The sequence below is a fragment of the Heterodontus francisci genome, unplaced genomic scaffold (assembly GCF_036365525.1).
Source record: "Heterodontus francisci isolate sHetFra1 unplaced genomic scaffold, sHetFra1.hap1 HAP1_SCAFFOLD_839, whole genome shotgun sequence".
Classification (NCBI taxonomy): domain Eukaryota; kingdom Metazoa; phylum Chordata; class Chondrichthyes; order Heterodontiformes; family Heterodontidae; genus Heterodontus; species Heterodontus francisci.
The window spans coordinates 83,531-106,653 of NW_027140969.1; the positions used below are offsets into that span (position 1 = coordinate 83,531).

Genomic DNA, 23,123 nt, shown 5'->3' on the forward strand with positions numbered 1-23,123 from the left:
AAAAATATAACCTGTTCACTGTCAGGACTCTAGTCTGGAAACACACACATTACCTGTCCGAACCACAGTGGACCCGAACCCGACCCGACCATCCCTTCACTTCCCTTCCTGACACCCAACATGCAAGAAGCTGCAGCGCATGCGTGGAGGGCAAAGTGAAGGCACCGGCTCACTGCGCAGACTCAGTTCCAACCCAGACTCCCAGCTCCGGTCAGTTTATTTAAATTTCAATACTGACCAGCAGAGACTGACCGAGTGTGTCCGACCCGAACCCAAACTGGACCCGAGTCCGAAAGCCGGAGCCGCAAGCTGGGACCGAGCCGAGGCGGACACATGTGCTCGGGTCCCGCTCGGGTTGGAGTCGGGTATCCAGGCCTCCAGTGCACATTCCACACAGTCCCCGACTCCCGCTGAACTTCCCCGCTATTCAATGTTAATCTCTGAACACATCTCCAGACTCGCTCCCCAAACCTGGTGTTGCTGCTGGAAGCAGATGTTGTTTGTTCACTTACCCCGGGACCCGGATGTCTCCATTCGCAGCTGATTTAAACAATCTTCCGCTCACTCACTGAATGACGCTCAGAGACAGTGTTGGGGGCAGGGGAGCACATGCGCTCTTCTCCTCATGATGACGTCACAGTGGGCGGTGTTATATCGCGCGTGCGCAGCTCTCTGCAACAAAAATCAATGGGAACTTTCCCCATTTCACCCTCATCAATGTGTGAACAATGAAACTGAACATGGGGTTAGGGTGGAGGGAGTGTGGGGAGGGGTGGAGGGAATCTATAACCTAGAAAGCCGGGAGCTGATCCCATTTAGATGTTCAAATTGCCGTCTCTCCCTGCAGGGTGTTTGTTATTATTGAGACCCCCCTCTCAAAACAGTCCGACAGAAACATGGGAGGAAGGAGGGAGTCGGTGTGTTTGCTGGTACCTTGTAGAATTCATTTCAGCCAGCAAAGGTTTGTCTAAGCGGAGTGAAACCCGAGGTCAATGTGAGTAATACCGAATGGCGATCTTCATCGTTTCATTCTAAACAAGAGAGACACGGAGCTGCCGCGATTATTCCGGACACACAAACACAGTGACAATAGAGCCCGTCCCAGAGTTTCAGCTCCACTTTGTTAAATGTCCTCATGTACACAGTCATTGCTGTGAATTTTCAGGGCTCAGTTGCGGATGTCCAGTCCTGTATCCCTTAAACACACGGAGCAAGGAGATCCTCACACGCCATTTTGAAAGATTTATGGACAGGAATTTTTCTAAACTTTGGCTGAGTCGATCATAACCTGCTGTTCAATCATTGTATTATTCAAACAATTAATGAGACATTCTGTTCACTACTTGGGTCTTGAACTCGGTTTGAGCAGATCAACAAGTGAAAGGTTCAGCATTTTTCCAGATATAACAGACAGAGCTGGATAGAGGGACTCAGGGTTGATCCTGCACACACAGGGCAGTTTGAGTGACAGTCACACAGGGACGGGAAATGGTCTCGATTCCGTTGCCTACTCACCCAACAAGGACAGTTCGGGACTGACTAAACATCCAACTCACTATAATTCAGTACTGGAGAAAGACAGAGGCTTGTCCACTCCATCTTTCCTCACTGTATCTGCTACATTATGTGAGGGAAAGTGTTCCAGTATCTCTCACTCTCAGACAGCAACTGACATGTGTTCAGACAGTCAGTGTTAGTCTTTCACTTACCATGAATAGGTGCCTCCCCAAGAACCTGCAAATCCAATATCCCGAAGCAGCTGTTCTACTCAGAACTTGGTCATGGTAGGAGAACCCCAGGAGGACAGGAGAAACACTTCAGAGATGTCCTCAAATCATCCCCCATTTGGGAAGACATTTTATACTTCAGGGATATTTATCAGGAACATGCAAAGGCGAACTCGAGGCAGCGAAGACAGCGAAGGGAGCATCACACCTCCGATGCAGTCATTTACCTGACCCTTCCAGCACCATCTGACTCTGATATGACAGGGTCTGCAGATCATGCATTGGACTTAGCAGCCATTTCAGAACCCATCAAACTGGAGTGGAAAAAAGTCATCCCTGATCGCGAGAGACTGTCTGAGATGGAAGAGAATAAATAGGCCAATATAATGATCAGCAACAATAATGAACTGGATGGGGAGGAGATCGAGAGCAGGGAGATAGAATAGGGAGGGGAAGTGTCCTGTGATGTTTATATAATGTAACACATTGACAGAGATCCTGTTCTATTTGGGTAAAGACTTACTCAAGATAGAAAAATGTAAACTAGTCTCTCGATGACATACTATTATTTCCAAACTCAAACAGGGCCAGATTATGAAGAAATGCTGTATTTCTCACTGAACCACTTTTACCTGTTGGACTCTCTGCAGATTCGCAGGACAAGGCCATTCCGATATATTTTCAATCACTAAGAGATTCATTTTGATGACATTAAGCAGAGACTATCAGATGTTTAACTTTCATCCCTCAAACACTCGGATTCACTTTTACACTTCGACGAGATCCGTTTGGACAGTTTAGGAGCCGCCCCCTCACCCCTTCCTCCGCTTTATTCCGTCCATCTTCCAATCTCAGTGTCACACACGTTACCATTAATTTGCTTTTGATCAATACAATTCAAAGGTTTGCAGAGACAATCATTGAAATAATGATGACAGTGATTTGTACAAAATATCCCATATCCACCCTATCACCATGATTACAACCAGGCAGAACCAGGGGAAGGAAAAATCTGGTAACAAAGACCATTATTTTTGACAACAGTGGTGAGTTAATAAAGGACAACCAGTACGGATTTGCTCAGGGCAAATCATGTGCGACTAACATGATTGAATTCTTGTGGTTGAAGTTACTGAAGGTAGTACAGTAATTATTGGATATATGCTCTTCCAAAGGCATTCAATCAAGTAGTGAATAACAGACTTACATGGAGAATAGAAATGCATGTTAAAATTGACACTGGTATCCTGAGATGGTAGTTGGTTAAAGCATAGGAGGCTATTCCGTGACCGTGTCTTATTTACACCTTCTCCTTTGTTATCTCTTGCCCCACCCCCGCTTTACTTGCTTATAACCTTTTACAATTCAAATATTTGCTCGTTCTGAAGTAGGGTCACCGACCTGAAATGTTAACTCTGCTTCTCTCTCCACAGATGCTGCCAGACCTGCTGAGTTTTTCCAGCATTTCTTGTTTTTATTTCAGATTTCCAGCATCCGCAGTATTTTGCTTTTATTTTAGAGTTTAGTCGTGAACTGATACTTTTTACTTACTGGGGCAGAACTATGCAGTGGACTGACGCAGAAAACTGTGCGAAGAACAATGTTTTTATCGGGCCCACAATGTCGACGTTTGAGGAGGACAAAATACATAGCAATGTATGCAAATAGTAAAGAGCTGTAAGTTTCAGGTAGATGTTACCTGAACAGAAATGAGACAGAGAATACCCAAGCCATCGCACCTTTAGATTCATGACCAAGATATACCTACAAGTTACAAACTCAAGTTATGTGACCAAGTCAGAGAGTTTATTAGGTTTAACTAAGATGCACAAAGTTAATACTTAACAAGGCAATAGATATTCAGTAAAACACAACACCCATTATTGTTTCTGTGCTTGCTGCGGCACGGACTTCTCTCCTTCTTCTTCCTTTGCTGTGTTTTCTTGACTGTGTTCTACCTTCTCCTTCTAAGTGCTAACGATCTTCTATTGACCCCTCTCATTGCACAAACTGACAGATACAGAGTAAAATCAACCTTCACATACCAGGAACTGATAGATACAGAGTAAAATCAACGTGTACACACCAGAAACTGACAGGTACAGAGTAAAATCAGCATTCACATCCCAGGAACTGACAGGTACAGTGTAAAATCAACATTCACATACCAGGAACTGACAGGTACAGAGTAAAATCAACATTCACATACCAGGAACTGACAGGTGCAGAGCAAAATCAACATTCACACACCAGGAACTGACAGGTACAGAGTAAAACCAACATTCACATACCAGGAATTGACAGGTACAGAGTAAAATCAACATTCACATACCAGTAACTGACAGGTGCAGAGCAAAATCAACATTCACATACCAGGAATTGACAGGTGCAGAGTAAAATCAACATTCACATACCAGGAACTGACAGGTACAGAGCAAAATCAACATTCACATGCTAGGAACTGAAAGGTGCAGAGTAAAATCAACATTCACATACCAGGAATTGACAGGTACAGAGTAAAACCAACATTCACATACCAGGAACTGACAGGTGCAGAGTAAAATCAACATTCACATACCAGGAACTGAAAGGTGCAGAGCAAAATCAACATTCACATGCTAGGAACTGACAGGTGCAGAGTAAAATCAACATTCACATACCAGGAACTGACAGGTGCAGAGTAAAGTTAACATTCACATACCAGGAATTGACAGGCACAGAGTAAAACCAACTTTCACACACCAGGAATTGACAGGTACAGAGTAAAATCAACATTCACATACCAGGAACTGACAGGTGCAGAGCAAAATCAACAGTCACAGACCAGGAATTGACAGGTGCAGAGGAAAATCAACATTTACATACCAGGAACTAACAGGAACAGAGTAAAATCAACATTCACATACCAGGAACTGACAGGTGCAGAGTAAAATCAACATTCACATACCAGGAACTGACAGGTGCAGAGTAAAATCAACATACTCATACCAGGAACTGACAGGTGCAGAGTAAAATCAACATTCACATACCAGGAACTGACAGGTGCAGAGTAAAATCAACATTCACATACCAGGAACTGACAGGTGCAGAGTAAAATCAACATTCACATACCAGGAACTGACAGGTGCAGAGTAAAATCAACATTCACATACCAGGAACTGACAGGTGCAGAGTAAAATCAACATACACATACCAGGAACTGACAGGTGCAGAGCAAAATCAACATTCACATACCAGGAACTGACAACTGCAGAGCAAAGTCAACAGTCACATACCAGGAATTGACAGGTGCAGAGTAAAATCAACATTCACATACCAGGAACTGACAGGTACAGAGTAAAATCAACATTCACATACCAAAAACTGACAGGTGCAGAGTAAAATCAACATTGACATACCAGGAACTGACAGGTGCAGAGTAAAATCAACATTCACATACCAGAAACTGACAGGTGCAGAGTAAAATCAACATTCACATACCAGGAACTGAAAGGTGCAGAGTAAAATCAACATACACATACCAGGAACTGACAGGTGCAGAGTAAAATCAACATTCACATACCAGGAACTGACAGGTGCAGAGTAAAATCAACATTCACATACCAGGAACTGACAGGTGCAGAGTAAAATCAACATACACATACCTGGAACTGACAGGTGCAGAGTAAAATCAACATTCACATACCAGGAACTGACAGGTGCAGAGTAAAATCAACATACACATACCAGGAACTGACAACTGCAGAGCAAAATCAACAGTCACATACCAGGAATTGACAGGTGCAGAGTAAAATCAACATTCACATACCAGGAACTGACAGGTACAGAGTAAAATCAACATCCACATACCAAAAACTGACAGGTGCAGAGTAAAATCAACATTGACATACCAGGAACTGACAGGTGTCAGAGTAAAATCAACATTCACATACCAGGAACTGACAGGTGCAGAGTAAAATCAACATTCACATACCAGGAACTGAAAGGTGCAGAGTAAAATCAACATACACATACCAGGAACTAACAGGTGCAGAGTAAAATCAACATTCACATACCAGGAACTGACAGGTGCAGAGTAAAATCAACATTCACATACCAGGAACTGAAAGGTGCAGAGTAAAATCAACATACACATACCAGGAACTAACAGGTGCAGAGTAAAATCAACATTCACATACCAGGAACTGACAGGTGCAGAGTAAAATCAACATTCACATGCCATGAACTGACAGGTACAGAGTAAAATCAACATTCACATGCCATGAACTGACAGGTACAGAGTAAAATCAACATTCACATACCAGGAATTGACTGGTGCAGAGGAAAATCAACATTCACATGCCATGAACTGACAGGTACAATACAGATCGTTGGCCGGTAGTTATTTTAAGGCAGGGAATTAACAAGTGATGCAATGATCGAACCGATATATTAACGTTCCTGTCGGAGATCTCGAAGTTACCTTTAGCTGAAATGTGAGCAGTTGGTATTCAAATAACTGCAGTAAATCGATTCTTTCAGAGAGGCTGTCAGTGGATGTTAAAAGAGCCGATGTGCTTGGTGCTTTATTTTTGTACATTGTGGAGATCTGCAAGGAGCTGTTGTGCTTGGTCACCGCAATGTCCAATCGCAGGTCAAATTTATGTTGCAGTATTTTACAAAGGAAAAAAATGTCAAAGCCATTACAGAATAGAAGTTGATAAAATATTCTCATCATCCAATCAGATTCATTCTCCTGCTTGATCGGCGTCGCCCTGCAGCAAGTTTGTTTCCTTCAAGTGTTTCTCCAATTTCCTTTTGAAATCATTGATTGTCTCTGCTTCCACCACACTTGTGGACATACATTGCAGTTGCAATGTAGCAGGTAAAGCAAAAAGTGCTTCCTCACATTTCCATGCAAATCTTTCCCAAAACCATCAATCTGTGTCTCCTAGTCCTTGTACCATCAACTAATTGGAAGAGGTTCTCCTTGTCTTACTTACCTACACCTGTATCAAATTTCCCCTCAATCCACATTGCTGTAAGGAGAACAACCACTTACTTAGATAACACAATCCAGAGCCATCTATCCAAGCTTTTCAATAACAAAAGAATAGTAGTGTTGTAAGTAGCATAGATAGGAGCATCGTCATCACACTTAGACAGGGGTCAACAGAAGATCGTTGGTACTTCAAAGGAGAAGGTAGAATACAGTCAAGAAAACACAGCAAGGGATGAAGAAGGAGAGAAGTCCGTGCCGCAGCAAGCACAGAAACAAGAACGGGTGTTGTGTGTTGCTGCATATCTATTACCATTGTTAAGTATTAACTTTGTAGATCTTAGTTAAGTCTAATAAACTCTCTGACTTGGTCACATAACTTGAGTTTGTACCTTGTAGGTCTATCTTGGTCAGCAATCTAAAGATGAGACGGGTTGGGTATTCTCTGTCTCACCTCTGTTCAGGTAACATCTACCTGAAACTGACAGTTCTTTACTATATGCATACATTGCTATGTATTTTGTCCTCCTCAAACTTCGAAATTGTGGGCCCGTTAAAAACATTTTTCTCCGTACAGTTTTCTGCGTCACCTCACTGCATAGTTCTGCCCAGTAAGCAAAAAGGATCAGTTCACTACGAAACTCTAAAAGAAAAGCAAAATGCTGCGGATGCTGGAAATCTGAAATAAAAACAAGAAATGCTGGAAATACTCAGCAGGTCTGGCAGCATCTGTGTAGAGAGAAGCAGAGTTAACGTTTCAGGTGAGTGACCTTTGATCAGAATATTTGCAGCACTGTCTGTTTTTATTTCAGATTTCCAGCATTCACAGTATTGTGTTTTTATTAACATGAACGGATTGCTCAGCTGCAAGTTGAAATCATTGTACAACATTCTATTAATCAAAACGCCGGAGTGATGCAGCGCAGTAAGCGATGGTGGTATAGTGGTGAGCATAGCTGCCTTCCAAGCAGTTGGCCCGGGTTCGATTCCCGGCCATCGCAATCTTAAATTGCAGGTTTGCTTTCTGTTGCAGTATTTTGCAAAGGAAAAAATTTCAAAGCCTTGACAGAATTGAAGTTGATAAAATATTCTCATCATCCAATCAGATTCATTCTCCTGCTTGATCAGCGTCGCCTTGGAGCAAGTTTGCTTCCTTCAAGTGTTTCTCCAATTTCCTATTGAAATCATTGATTGTCTCTGCTTCCACCACACTTGTGGACAGACAGTTGCAGCCGGTATAACAAAACGTGCTTCCTCACATTTCCCTGCATCTCTTTCCCAAAACCATCAATCTGTGTCTCCTAGTCCTTGTACCATCAACTAATGGGAACAGGTTCTCCTTGTCTAACTTACCTACACCTGTATCAAATTTCCCCTCAATCCACATTGCTGCAAGGAGAACAACCACTTACTTAGATAACACAATCCAGAGCCATCTATCCAAGCTTTTCAATAACAAAAGAATTGTTGTGTTGTAAGTAGTCTAGATAGGAGCATAACATCAAGAGACTTTGATAGATCAACTGATTGTCTCTGCCCAACGCACCAGATTTTCTGTATCACCTGAACACTGCTCACCGCTGTGTAAAGTTTAGAGTATTTTCATGGCTTACATTTATGCAAGAACTGCAATGTCAAGGTTGGATTGTAAAGCATGACGGTCATCTTCACTGAACTACGTCAAAATGTCATGTTGAGAGTGGTGTCAGTGTGGAAGATGCACGTAGCCATAGGAAAAAAAAGGCAAGTCATGTAGCTGGAGGGGGATCCACAATGTGGGGGCGATGGACCGTGACATATTTTACGTTTGTGACAAATAAGAACAACTAAAATAATTGGATTAATGATATGCTTTGTACATCAATATATTGAAGTCTGTTTGATCTGTTGCTTGCTTTATTATGAAATTTGTTTTCAAGGCTATACTTTGTTTAAACCTTTGTGTGAGAACAATGGGACAGACACCAGCACTCCTTGCAGGGAGAGAGAAGAGATAAAGGCAGAATTAAAGAAAAAAATGTCTGGGATCAGCAAGAATGTAAACTTTAGGATCTTTGCTAAAATAGAAAGAATCGGGAAGCATCTGTAATGTGTGTAGATTCAACTATTAACTAACTAGTGTCAAACAATGATGTCATCCTGGACCAATTAGAAAACTTAGAACAATTCAAAACTTATATGGTAACATCCTTGCACCACAAAAAGGATAAAAGAAAGGGTATTCCAGGACATCGTCATCACACTTAGACAGGGGTCAACAGAAGATCGTTGGTACTTAAAAGGAGATGATAGAATACTGTCAAGAAAACACAGCAAGGGATGAAGAAGGAGAGAAGTCCGTGCCGCAGCAAGCACAGAAACAAGAACGGGTGTTGTGTGTTGCTGCATATCTATTACCATTGTTAAGTATTAACTTTGTACATCTTAGTTAAGCCTAATAAACTCTCTGACTTGGTCACATAACTTGAGTTTGTACCTTGTAGGTCTATCTTGGTCAGGAATCTAAAGGTGAGACGGGTTGGGTATTCTCTGTCTCACCTCTGTTCAGGTAACATCTACCTGAAACTTACAGCTCTTTACTATATGCATACATTGCTATGTATTTTGTCCTCCTCAAACTTCGGAATTGTGGGCCCGTTAAAAACATTGTTCTCCGTACAGTTTTCTGTGTCACCTCACTGCATAGTTCTGCCCAGTAAGTAAAAAGGATCAGTTCACTACGAAACTCTAAATCAAAAGCAAAATGCTGCGGATGCTGGAAATCTGAAATAAATACAAGAATTGCTGGAAATACTCAGCAGGTCTGGCAGCATCTGTGTAGAGAGAAACGAGTTAACGTTTCAGGTGAGTGACCTTTGATCAGAATATTTGCAGCACTGTCTGTTTTTATTTCAGATTTCCAGCATTCACAGTATTGTGTTTTTATTAACATGAACGGATTGCTCAGCTCCAAGTTGAAATCATTGTACAGCATTCTATTAATCAAAACTCCGGAGTGATGTAGCGCAGTAAGCGATGGTGGTATAGTGGTGAGCATAGCTGCCTTCCAAGCAATTGACCCGGGTTTGATTCCCGGCCATCGCAATCTTAAATTGCAGGTTTACTTTCTGTTGCAGTATTTTGCAAAGGAAAAAATTTCAAAGCCTTGACAGAATTGAAGTTGATAAAATATTCTCATCATCCAATCAGATTCATTCTCCTGCTTTATCAGCGTCGCCCTGGAGCATGTTTGCTTCCTTCAAGTGTTTCTCCAATTTCCTATTGAAATCATTGATTGTCTCTGCTTCCACCACACTTGTGGACAGACAGTTGCAGCCGGTATAACAAAAAATGCTTCCTCACATTTTCCTGCATCTCTTTCCCAAAACCATCAATCTGTGTCTCCTAGTCCATGTACCATCAACTAATGGGAACAGGTTCTCCTTGTCTAACTTACCTACCCTGTATTAAATTTCCCCTCAATCCACATTGCTGTCAGGAGAACAACCACTTACTTAGATAACACAATCCAGAGCCATCTATCCAAGCTTTTCAATAACTGAAGAATAGTTGTGTTGTAAGTAGTCTAGATAGGAGCATAACATCAAGAGACTTTGATAGATCAACTGATTGTCTCTGCCCAACGCCCAGATTTTCTGTATCACCTGAACACTGCTCACCGCTGTGTAAAGTTTAGAGTATTTTCATGGCTTACATTTGTGCAAGAACTGCAATGTCAAGGTTGGATTGTAAAGCATGACGGTCATCTTCACTGGACTACGTCAAAATGTCATGTCGAGAGTGGTGTCAGTGTGGAATATGCACGTAGCCATAGGAAAAAAAAAGGCAAGTCATGTAGCTGGAGGGGGATCCACAATGTGGGGGCGATGGACCGTGACATATTTTACGTTTGTGACAAATAAGAACAACTAAAATAATAGGATTAATGATATGCTTTGTGCTTAAATATATTGAAGTCTGTTTGATCTGTTGCTTGCTTTATTATGAAATTTGTTTTCAAGGCTATACTTTGTTTAAACCTTTGTGTGAGAACAATGGGAGAGACACCAGTACTCCTTGCAGGGAGAGAGAAGATATAAAGGCATAATTAAAGAAAAAAATGTCTGGGATCAGCAAGACTGTAACCTTTAGGATCTTTGCTAAAATAGAAAGAATCGGGAAGCATCTGTAATGTGTGTAGATTCAACTATTAACTAACTAGTGTCAAACAATGATGTCAACCTGGACCAATGAGGACACTTAGAACAATTCAAAACTAATATGGTAACATCCTTGCACCACAAAAAGGATAAAAGAAAGGGTGTTACAGGACATCGTCATCACACTTAGACAGGGGTCAACAGAAGATCGTTGGTACTTAAAAGGAGAAGATAGAATACAGTCAATAAAACACAGCAAGGGATGAAGAAGGAGAGAAGTCCGTGCCGCAGCAAGCACAGAAACAAGAACGGGTGTTGTGTGTTGCTGCGCATCTATCACCATTGTTAAGTATTAACTTTGTAGATCTTAGTTAAGCCTAATAAACTCTCTGACTTGGTCACATAACTTGAGTTTGTACCTTGTAGGTCTATCTTGGTCAGGAATCTGAAGGAGAGACGGGTTGGGTATTCTCTGTCTCACCTCTGTTCAGGTAACATCTACCTGAAACTTACAGCTCTTTACTATTTGCATACATTGCTATGTATTTTGTCCTCCTCAAACTTCGAAATTGTGGGCCCGTTAAAAACATTGTTCTCCGGACAGTTTTCTGCGTCACCTCACTGCATAGTTCTGCCCAGTAAGCAAAAAGGATCAGTTCACTACGAAACGCTGAAAGAAAAGCAAAATGCTGCGGATGCTAGAAATCTGAAATAAAAACAAGAAATGCTGGAAATACTCAGCAGGTCTGGCAGCATCTGTGTGGAGAGAAGCAGAGTTAACGTTTCAGGTGAGTGACCTTTGATCAGAATATTTGCAGCACTGTCTGTTTTTATTTCAGATTTCCAGCATTCACAGTATTGTGTTTTTATTAACATGAACGGATTGCTCAGCTCCAAGTTGAAATCATTGTACAGCATTCTATTAATCGAAACGCCGGAGGAATGCAGAACAGTAAGCGATGGTGGTATAGTGGTGAGCATAGCTGCCTTCCAAGCAGATGGCCCGGGTTTGATTCCCGGCCATCGCAATGTTAAATTGCAGGTTTGCTTTCTGTTGCAGTATTTTGCAAAGGAAAAAATTTCAAAGCCTTGACAGAATTGAAGTTGATAAAATATTCTCATCATCCAATCAGATTCATTCTCCTGCTTGATCAGCGTCGCCCTGGAGCAAGTTTGTTTCCTTCAAGTGTTTCTCCAATTTCCTATTGAAATCATTGATTGTCTCTGCTTCCACCACACTTGTGGACAGATAGTTGCAGCAGGTATAACAAAAAGTGCTTCCTCACATTTCCCTGCATCTCTTTCCCAAGACCATCAATCTGTGTCTCCTAGTCCATGTACCATCAAATAATGGGAACAGGTTCTCCTTGTCTGACTTACCTACACCTGTATCACATTTCCTCTCAATCCACATTGCTGTATGGAGAACAACCACTTACTTAGATAACACAATCCAGAGCCATCTATCCAATCTTTTCAATAACAAAAGAATAGTTGTGTTGTAAGTAGTCTAGATAGGAGCATGACATCAAGAGACTTTGATCGATCAACTGATTGTCTCTGCCCAACGCACCAGATTTTCTGTATCACCTGAACACTGCTCACCGCTGTGTAAAGTTTAGAGTATTTTCATGGCTTACATTTATGCAAGAACTGCAATGTCAAGGTTGGATTGTAAAGCATGACGGTCATCTTCACTGAACTACGTCAAAATGTCATGTTGAGAGTGGTGTCAGTGTGGAAGATGCACGTAGCCAAAGGAAAAAAAAGGCAACTCATGTAGCTGAAGGGGGATCCACAATGTGGGGGCGATGGACCGTGACATATTTTACGTTTGTGACAAATAAGAACAACTAAAATAATAGGATTAATGATATGCTTTTTACATCAATATATTGAAGTCTGTTTGATCTGTTGCTTGCTTTATTACGAAATTTGTTTTCAAGGCTATACTTTGTTTAAACCTTTGTGTGAGAACAATGGGAGAGACACCAGCACTCCTTGCAGGGAGAGAGAAGAGATAAAGGCAGAATGAAAGAAAAAAATGTCTGGGATCAGCAAGAATCTAACCTTTAGGATCTTTGCTAAAATAGAAAGAATATGGAAGCATCTGTAATGTGCGAAATTTCAATTATTAACTAACTAGTGTCAAACAATGATGTCAACCTTGACCAATTAGGACACTTTGAACAATTCAAAACTAATATGGTAACATCCTTGCACCACAAAAAGGATAAAAGAAAGGGTGTTACAGGACATCGTCATCACATTTAGACAGGGGTCAACAGAAGATCGTTGGTACTTAAAAGGAGAAGATAGAATACAGTCAAGAAAACACAGCAAGGGATGAAGAAGGAGAGAAGTCCATGCCGCAGCAAGCACAGAAACAAGAACGGGTGTTGTTTGTTGCTACATATCTATAACCATTGTTAAGTATTAACTTTGTACATCTTAGTTAAGCCTAATAAACTGTCTGACTTGGTCACATAACTTGAGTTTGTACCTTGTAGGTCTATCGTGGTCAGGAATCTGAAGGTGAGACGTGTTGGGGATTCGCTGTCTCACCTCTGTTCAGGTAACATCTACCTGAAACTTACAGCTCTTTACTATTTGCATACATTGCTATGTATTTTGTCCTCCTCAAACTTCGAAATTGTGGGCCCGTTAAAAACATTGTTCTCCGTACAGTTTTCTACGTCACCTCACTGCATAGTTCTGCCCAGTAAGCAAAAAGGATCAGTTCACTACGAAACTCTAAAAGAAAAGCAAAATGCTGCGGATGCTGGAAATCTGAAATAAAAACAAGAAATGCTGGAAATACTCAGCAGGTCTGGCAGCATCTGTGTAGAGAGAAGCAGAGTTAACGTTTCAGGTGAGTGACCTTTGATCAGAATATTTGCAGCACTGTCTGTTTTTATTTCAGATTTCCAGCATTCACAGTATTGTGTTTTTATTAACATGAACGGATTGCTCAGCTGCAAGTTGAAATCATTGTACAGCATTCTATTAATCAAAACGCTGGAGGGATGCAGAACAGTAAGCGATGGTGGTATAGTGGTGAGCATAGCTGCCTTTCAAGCAGTTGGCCTGGGTTCGATTCCTGGTCATCGCAATACTAAATCGCGTGTTTACTTTATGTTGCAGTATTTTCCGAACGAAAAAGTTTCAAAGCCTTGACAGAATTGAAGTTGATAAAATATTCTCATCATCCAATCAGATTCATTCACCTGCTTGATCAGCGTCGCCCTGGAGCAAGTTTGTTTCCTTCAAGTGTTTCTCCAATTTCCTATTGAAATCATTGATTGTCTCTGCTTCCACCACACTTGTGGACAGATAGTTGCAGCAGGTATAACAAAAAGTGCTTCCTCACATTTCCCTGCATCTCTTTCCCAAAACCATCAATCTGTGTCTACTAGTCCTTGAACCATCAAATAATGGGAACAGGTTCTCCTTGTCTAACTTACCTATACCTGTATCAAATTTCCCCTCAATCCACATTGCTATATGGAGAACAACCACTTACTTAGATAACACAATCCAGAGCCATCTATCCAAGCTTTTCAATAACAAAAGAATAGTTGCGTTGTAAGTAGTATAGATAGGAGCATAACATCAAGAGACTTTGATAGATCAACTGATTGTCCCTGCCCAACGCATCAGATTTTCTGTATCACCTGAACACTGCTCACCGCTGTGTAAAGTTTAGAGTATTTTCATGGCTCACATTTACGCAAGAACTGCAATGCCAAGGTTGGATTGTGAAGCATGACGGTCATCTTCACTGATCTACGTCAAAATGTCATGTTGAGAGTGGTGTCAGTGTGGAAGATGCACGTAGCCATAGGAAAAAAAAGGCAAGTCATGTAGCTGGAGGGGGATCCACAATGTGGGGGCGATGGACCGTGACATATTTTACGTTTGTGACAAATAAGAACAACTAAAATAATAGGATTAATGATATGCTTTGCACGTCAATAGAGAGAAGTCTGTTTGATCTGTTGCTTGCTTTATTATGAAATTTGTTTTCAAGGCTATACTTTGTTTAAACCTTTGTGTGAGAACAATGGGAGAGACACCAGCACTCCTTGCAGGGAGAGAGAAGAGATAAAGGCAGAATTAAAGAAAAAAATTTCTGGGATCAGCAAGAATGTAACCTTTAGGATCTTTGCTAAAATAGAAAGAATCGGGAAGCATCTGTAATGTGTGTAGATTCAACTATTAACTAACTAGTGTCAAACAATGATGTCAACCTGGACCAATTAGGACACTTAGAACAATTCAAAACTAATATGGTAACATCCTTGCACCACAAAAAGGATAAAAGAAAGGGTGGTACAGGACATCGTCATCACACTTAGACAGGGGTCAACAGAAGATTGTTGGTACTTAAAAGGAGAAGATAGAATACAGTCAAGAAAACACAGCAAGGGATGAAGAAGGAGAGAAGTCCGTGCCGCAGCAAGCACAGAAACAAGAACGGGTGTTGTGTGTTGCTGCATATCTATTACCATTGTTAAGTATTAACTTTGTAGATCTTAGTTAAGCCTAATAAACTCTCTGACTTGGTCACATAACTTGAGTTTGTACCTTGTAGGTCTATCGTGGTCAGGAATCTAAAGGTGAGACGTGTTGGGGATTCGCTGTCTCACCTCTGTTCAGGTAACATCGACCTGAAACTTACAGCTCTTCACTATATGCATACATTGCTATGTATTTTGTCCTCCTCAAACTTCGAAATTGTGGGCCCGTTAAAAACATTGTTCTCCGTACAGTTTTCTGCGTCACCTCACTGCATAGTTCTGCCCAGGAAGCAAAAAGGATCAGTCCACTACGTAACTCAAAAATAAAAGCAAAACACTGCGGATGCTGGAAATCTGAAATAAAAACAAGAAATGCTGGAAATACTCAGCAGGTCTAGCAGCATCTGTGTAGAGAGAAGCAGAGTTAACGTTTCAGGTGAGTGACCTTTGATCAGAATATTTGCAGCACTGTCTGTTTTTATTTCAGATTTCCAGCATTCACAGTGTTGTGTTTTTATGAACATGAACGGACTGCTCAGCTGCAAGTTGAAATCATTGTACAGCTTTCTATTAATCAAAACGCCGGAGGAATGCAGAACAGTATGCGATGGTGGTATAGTGGTGAGCATAGCTGCCTTCCAAGCAGTTGGCCCGGGTTCGATTCCCGGCCATCGCAATCCTAAATTGTGTGTTTACCTTATATTGCAGTATTTTACTAACAAAAAAGTTTCAAAGCCTTGACAGAATTGAAGTTGATAAAATATTCTCATCATCCAATCAGATTCATTCTCCTGCTTGATCAGCGTCGCCCTGGAGCAAGTTTGTTTCCTTCAAGTGTTTCTCCAATTTCCTATTGAAATCATTGATTGTCTTTGCTTCCACCACACCTGTGGACAGATAGTTGCAGCAGGTATAACAAAAAGTGCTTCCTCACATTTCCCTGCATCTCTTTCCCAAAACCATCAATCTGTGTCTCCTAGTCTTTGTACCATCAAATAATGGGAACAGGTTCTCCTTGTCTAACTTACCTATACCTGTATCAAATTTCCCCTCAATCCACATTGCTGTATGGAGAACACCACTTACTTAGATAACACAATCCAGAGCCATCTATCCAAGCTTTTCAATAACAAAAGAATAGTTGTGTTGTAAGTAGTATAGATAGGAGCATAACATCAAGAGACTTTGATAGATCAACTGATTGTCTCTGCCCAACGCACCAGATTTTCTGTATCACCTGAACACTGCTCACCGCTGTGTAAAGTTTAGAGTATTTTCATGGCTTACTTTTACGCAAGAACTGCAATGTCAAGGTTGGAATGTAAAGCATGACGGTCATCTTCACTGAACTACGTCAAAATGTCATGTTGAGAGTGGTGTCAGTGTGGAAGATGCACGTAGCCATAGGAAAAAAAAGGCAAGTCATGTAGCTGGAGGGGGATCCACAATGTGGGGGCGATGGACCGTGACATATTTTACGTTTGTGACAAATAAGAACAACTAAAATAATAGGATTAATAATATGCTTTGCACGTCAATAGAGAGAAGTCTGTTTGATCTGTTGCTTGCTTTATTATGAAATTTATTTTCAGGGCTATACTTTGTTTAAACCTTTGTGTGAGAACAATGGGAGAGACACCTTGCAGGGAGAGAGAAGAGATAAAGGCAGAATTAAAGAAAAAAATGTCTGGGATCAGCAAGAATGTAACCTTTAGGATCTTTGCTAAAATAGAAAGAATCTGGAAGCATCTGTAATGTGTGTAGATTCAACTATTAACTAACTAGTGTCAAACAATGATGTCAACCTGGACCAATTAGGACACTTAGAACAATTCAAAACTTATATGGTAACATCCTTGCACCACAAAAAGGATAAAAGAAAGGATGGTGCAGGACATCGTCATCACACTTAGACAGGGGTCAACAGAAGATCGTTGGTACTTAAAAGGAGAAGATAGAATACAGTCAAGAAAACACAGCAAGGGATGAAGAAGGAGAGAAGTCCGTGCCGCAGCAAGCACAGAAACAAGAACGGGTGTTGTGTGTTGCTGCATATCTATTACCATTGTTAAGTATTAACTTTGTACATCTTAGTTAAGCCTAATAAACTCACTGACTTGGTCACATAACTAGAGTTTGTACCTTGTAGGACTATCGTGGTCAGGAATCTAAAGGTGAGACGTGTTGGGTATTCGCTGTCTCACCTCTGTTCAGGTAACATCTACCTGAAACTTACAGCTCTTTACTATATGCATACATTGCTATGTATTTTGTCCTCCTCAAACTTCGAAATTGTGGGCCCGTTAAAAACATTGTTCTCCGTACAGTTTTCTGCGTCACCTCACTGCATAGTTCTGCCCAGGAAGCAAAAAGGATCAGTTCACTACGAAACTCTAAAATAAAAGCAAAATACTGCGGATGCTGGAAATCTGAAATAAAAACAAGAAATGCTGGAAATACTCAGCAGGTCTGGCAGCATCTGTGTAGAGAGAAGCAGAGTAAACGTTTCAGGTGAGTGACCTTTGATCAGAATATTTGCAGCTCTGTCTGTTTTTATTTCAGATTTCCAGCATTCACAGTATTGTGTTTTCTGAACATAAACGGACTGCTCAGCTGCAAGTTGAAATAATTGTACAGCATTCTATTAATCGAAACGCCGGAGAGATGCAGAACAGTAAGCGATGGTGGTATAGTGGTGAGCATAGCTGCCTTCCAAGCAGTTGGCCCGGGTTCGATTCCCGGCCATCGCAATCTTAAATTGCAGGTTTACTTTATGTTGCAGTATTTTACAAACGAAAAAGTTTCAAAGCTTTGACAGAATTGAAGTTGATAAAATATTCTCATCATCCAATCAGATTCATTCTCCTGCTTGATCAGCGTCGCCCTGGAGCAAGTTTGTTTCCTTCAAGTGTTTCTCCAATTTCCTATTGAAATCGTTGATTGACTCTGCTTCCACCACACTTGTGGACAGACAGTTGCAGCAGGTATAACAAAAAGTGCTTCCTCACATTTCCCTGCATCTCTTTCCCAAAACCATCAATCTGTGTCTCCTAGTCCTTGTACCATCAACTAATGGGAACAGGTTCTCCTTGTCTGACTTACCTACACCTGTATCAAATTTCCCCTCAATCCACATTGCTGGAAGGAGAACAACCACTTACTTAGATAACACAATCCAGAGCCATCTACACAAGCTTTTCAATAACAAAAGAATTGTTGTGTTGGAAGTAGTATAGATAGGAGCATAACATCAAGAGACTTTGATAGATCAACTTATTGTCTCTGCCCAACGCACCAGATTTTCTGTATCACCTGAACACTGCTCACCGCTGTGTAAAGTTTAGAGTATTTTCATGGCTTACATTTATGCAAGAACTGCAATGTCAAGGTTGGATTGTAAAGCATGACGGTCATCTTCACTGAACTACGTCAAAATGTCATGTTGAGAGTGGTGTCAGTGTGGAAGATGCACGTAGCCAGAGGAAAAAAAAGGCAAGTCATGTAGCTGGAGAGGGATCCACAATGTGGGGGCGATGGACCGTGACATATTTTACGTTTGTGACAAGTAAGAACTACTAAAATAATAGGATTAATGATATGTTTTGGACATCAATAGATTGAAGTCTGTTTGATCTGTTGCTTGCTTTATTATGAAATTTGTTTTCAAGGCTATACTTTGTTTAAACCTTTGTGTGAGAACAATGGGACAGACACCAGCACTCCTTGCAGGGAGAGAGAAGAGATAAAGGCAGAATTAAAGAAAAAAATGTCTGGGATCAGCAAGAATGTAACCTTTAGGATCTTTGCTAAAATAGAAAGAATCTGGAAGCATCTGTAATGTGTGTAGATTCAACTATTAACTAACTAGTGTCAAACAATGATGTCAACCTGGACCAATTAGGACACTTAGAACAATTCAAAACTTATATGGTAACATCCTTGCACCACAAAAAGGATAAAAGAAAGGATGGTGCAGGACATCGTCATCACACTTAGACAGGGGTCAACAGAAGATCGTTGGTACTTAAAAGGAGAAGATAGAATACAGTCAAGAAAACACAGCAAGGGATGAAGAAGGAGAGAAGTCCGTGCCGCAGCAAGCACAGAAACAAGAACGGGTGTTGTGTGTTGCTGCATATCTATTACCATTGTTAAGTATTAACTTTGTACATCTTAGTTAAGCCTAATAAACTCACTGACTTGGTCACATAACTTGAGTTTGTACCTTGTAGGACTATCGTGGTCAGGAATCTAAAGGTGAGACGTGTTGGGTATTCGCTGTCTCACCTCTGTTCAGGTAACATCTACCTGAAACTTACAGCTCTTTACTATATGCATACATTGCTATGTATTTTGTCCTCCTCAAACTTCGAAATTGTGGGCCCGTTAAAAACATTGTTCTCCGTACAGTTTTCTGCGTCACCTCACTGCATAGTTCTGCCCAGGAAGCAAAAAGGATCAGTTCACTACGAAACTCTAAAATAAAAGCAAAATACTGCGGATGCTGGAAATCTGAAATAAAAACAAGAAATGCTGGAAATACTCAGCAGGTCTGGCAGCATCTGTGTAGAGAGAAGCAGAGTAAACGTTTCAGGTGAGTGACCTTTGATCAGAATATTTGCAGCACTGTCTGTTTTTATTTCAGATTTCCAGCATTCACAGTATTGTGTTTTCTGAACATAAACGGACTGCTCAGCTGCAAGTTGAAATAATTGTACAGCATTCTATTAATCGAAACGCCGAAGAGATGCAGAACAGTAAGCGATGGTGGTATAGTGGTGAGCATAGCTGCCTTCCAAGCAGTTGGCCCGGGTTCGATTCCCGGCCATCGCAATCTTAAATTGCAGGTTTACTTTATGTTGCAGTATTTTACAAACGAAAAAGTTTCAAAGCCTTGACAGAATTGAAGTTGATAAAATATTCTCATCATCCAATCAGATTCATTCTCATGCTTGATCAGCGTCGCCCTGGAGCAAGTTTGTTTCCTTCAAGTGTTTCTCCAATTTCCTATTGAAATCGTTGATTGACTCTGCTTCCACCACACTTGTGGACAGACAGTTGCAGCAGGTATAACAAAAAGTGCTTCCTCACATTTCCCTGCATCTCTTTCCCAAAACCATCAATCTGTGTCTCCTAGTCCTTGTACCATCAACTAATGGGAACAGGTTCTCCTTGTCTGACTTACCTACACCTGTATCAAATTTCCCCTCAATCCACATTGCTGGAAGGAGAACAACCACTTACTTAGATAACACAATCCAGAGCCATCTACACAAGCTTTTCAATAACAAAAGAATTGTTGTGTTGGAAGTAGTATAGATAGGAGCATAACATCAAGAGACTTTGATAGATCAACTTATTGTCTCTGCCCAACGCACCAGATTTTCTGTATCACCTGAACACTGCTCACCGCTGTGTAAAGTTTAGAGTATTTTCATGGCTTACATTTATGCAAGAACTGCAATGTCAAGGTTGGATTGTAAAGCATGACGGTCATCTTCACTGAACTACGTCAAAATGTCATGTTGAGAGTGGTGTCAGTGTGGAAGATGCACGTAGCCAGAGGAAAAAAAAGGCAAGTCATGTAGCTGGAGGGGGATCCACAATGTGGGGGCGATGGACCGTGACATATTTTACGTTTGTGACAAGTAAGAACTACTAAAATAATAGGATTAATTATATGCTTTGGACATCAATAGATTGAAGTCTGTTTGATCTGTTGCTTGCTTTATTATGAAATTTGTTTTCAAGGCTATACTTTGTTTAAACCTTTGTGTGAGAACAATGGGACAGACACCAGCACTCCTTGCAGGGAGAGAGAAGAGATAAAGGCAGAATTAAAGAAATAAATGTCTGGGATCCTAAAGAATGTAAACTTTAGGATCTTTGCTAAAATAGAAAGAATCGGGAAGCATCTGTAATGTCGGTAGATTCAACTATTAACTAACTAGTGTCAAACAATGATGTCAACCTGGACCAATTAGAACACTTAGAACAATTCAAAACTAATATGGTAACATCCTTGCACCACAAAAAGGATAAAAGAAAGGGTGTTACAGGACATCGTCATCACACTTAGACAGGGGTCAACAGAAGATCGTTGGTACTTAAAAGGAGAAGATAGAATACAGTCAAGAAAACACAGCAAGGGATGAAGAAGGAGAGAAGTCCGTGCCGCAGCAAGCACAGAAACAAGAACGGGTGTTGTGTGTTACTGAATATCTATTACCATTGTTAAGTATTAACTTTGTACATCTTAGTTAAGCCTAATAAACTCTCTGACTTGGTCACATAACTTGAGTTTGTACCTTGTAGGTCTATCTTGGTCAGGAATCTAAAGGTGAGACGGGTTGGGTATTCTCTGTCTCACCTCTGTTCAGGTAACATCTACCTGAAACTTACAGCTCTTTACGATATGCATACATTGCAATGTATTTTGTCCTCCTCAAACTTCGAAATTGTGGGCCCGTTAAAAACATTGTTCTCCGTACAGTTTTATGTGTCACCTCACTGCATAGTTCTGCTCAGTAAGCAAAAAGGATCAGTTCACAACGAAACTCTAAATTAAAAGCAAAATGCTGCGGATGCTGGAAATCTGAAATAAAAACAAGAAATGCTGGAAATACTCAGCAGTTCTGGCAGCATCTGTGTGGAGAGAAGCATAGTTAACGTTTCAGGTGAGTGACCTTTGATCAGAATATTTGCAGCACTGTCTGTTTTTATTTCAGATTTCCAGCATTCACAGTATTGTGTTTTTATGAAGATGAACGGACTGCTCAGCTCCAAGTTGAAATCATTGTACAGCATTCTATTAATCAAAACGCTGGAGTGATGCAGCTAAGTAAGCGATGGTGGTATAGTGGTGAGCATAGCTGGCTTCCAAGCAATTGGCCCGGGTTCGGGTTCCCGGCCATCGCGATCTTAAATTGCGGGTTTACTTTCTGTTGCAGTATTTTACAAACGAAAAAGATTCAAAGCCTTGACAGAATTGAAGTTGAGAAAATATTCTCATCATCCAATCACATTCATTCTCATGCTTGATCAGCGTCGCCCTGGAGCAAGTTTGTTTCCTTCAAGTGTTTCTCCAATTTCCTATTGAAATCATTGATTGTCTCTGCTTCCACCACACTTGTGGACAGATAGTTGCAGCAGGTGTAACAAAAAGTGCTTCCTCACATTTCCCTGCATCTCTTTCCCAAAACCATCAATCTGTGTCTCCTAGTCCTTGCACCATCAACTAATGGGAACAGGTTCTCCTTGTCTAACTTACCGACACCTGTATCAAATTTCCCCTCAATCCACATTGCTGTAAGGAGAACAACCACTTACTTAGATAACACAATCCAGAGCCATCTATCCAAGCTTTTCAATAACAAAAGAATAGTTGTGTTGTAAGTAGTCTAGATAGGAGCATACCATCAAGAGACTTTGATAGATCAACTGATTGTCTCTGCCCAACGCCCAGATTTTCTGTATCACCTGAACACTGCTCACTGCTGTGTAAAGTTTAGAGTATTTTCATGGCTTACATTTATGCAAGAACTGCAATGTCAAGGTTGGATTGTAAAGCATGACGGTCATCTTCACTGAACTACGTCAAAATGTCATGTTGAGAGTGGTGTCAGTGTGGAAGATGCACGTAGCCATGGGAAAAAAAGGCAAGTCATGTAGCTGGAGGGGGATCCACAATGTGGGGGCGATGGACCGTGACATATTTTACGTTTGTGACAAATAAGAACAACTAAAATAATAGGATTAA

The 23,123-nt window shown here is 40.9% G+C and overlaps 7 non-coding genes across 7 annotated transcripts; all 7 read left to right on the top strand.

Annotated features, from left to right (window-relative positions):
- Positions 1–7,634: 7,634 nt before the first annotated feature.
- trnag-ucc (transfer RNA glycine (anticodon UCC)) lies at positions 7,635–7,706 on the top strand. Its single transcript has one exon. It is a non-coding gene; the product is annotated as a tRNA-Gly (tRNA).
- A 2,011-nt stretch (positions 7,707–9,717) lies between these two features.
- Positions 9,718–9,789, top strand: trnag-ucc (transfer RNA glycine (anticodon UCC)). The gene has a single exon. It is a non-coding gene; the product is annotated as a tRNA-Gly (tRNA).
- Positions 9,790–11,800: 2,011 nt separating this feature from the next.
- Positions 11,801–11,872, top strand: trnag-ucc (transfer RNA glycine (anticodon UCC)). The gene has a single exon. It is a non-coding gene; the product is annotated as a tRNA-Gly (tRNA).
- A 2,012-nt stretch (positions 11,873–13,884) lies between these two features.
- On the top strand, positions 13,885–13,956 carry trnae-uuc (transfer RNA glutamic acid (anticodon UUC)). The gene has a single exon. It is a non-coding gene; the product is annotated as a tRNA-Glu (tRNA).
- Positions 13,957–15,968: 2,012 nt separating this feature from the next.
- trnag-ucc (transfer RNA glycine (anticodon UCC)) lies at positions 15,969–16,040 on the top strand. Its single transcript has one exon. It is a non-coding gene; the product is annotated as a tRNA-Gly (tRNA).
- Positions 16,041–18,042: 2,002 nt separating this feature from the next.
- On the top strand, positions 18,043–18,114 carry trnag-ucc (transfer RNA glycine (anticodon UCC)). Its single transcript has one exon. It is a non-coding gene; the product is annotated as a tRNA-Gly (tRNA).
- A 2,011-nt stretch (positions 18,115–20,125) lies between these two features.
- Positions 20,126–20,197, top strand: trnag-ucc (transfer RNA glycine (anticodon UCC)). Its single transcript has one exon. It is a non-coding gene; the product is annotated as a tRNA-Gly (tRNA).
- The last annotated feature ends 2,926 nt before the right edge of the window (positions 20,198–23,123 follow it).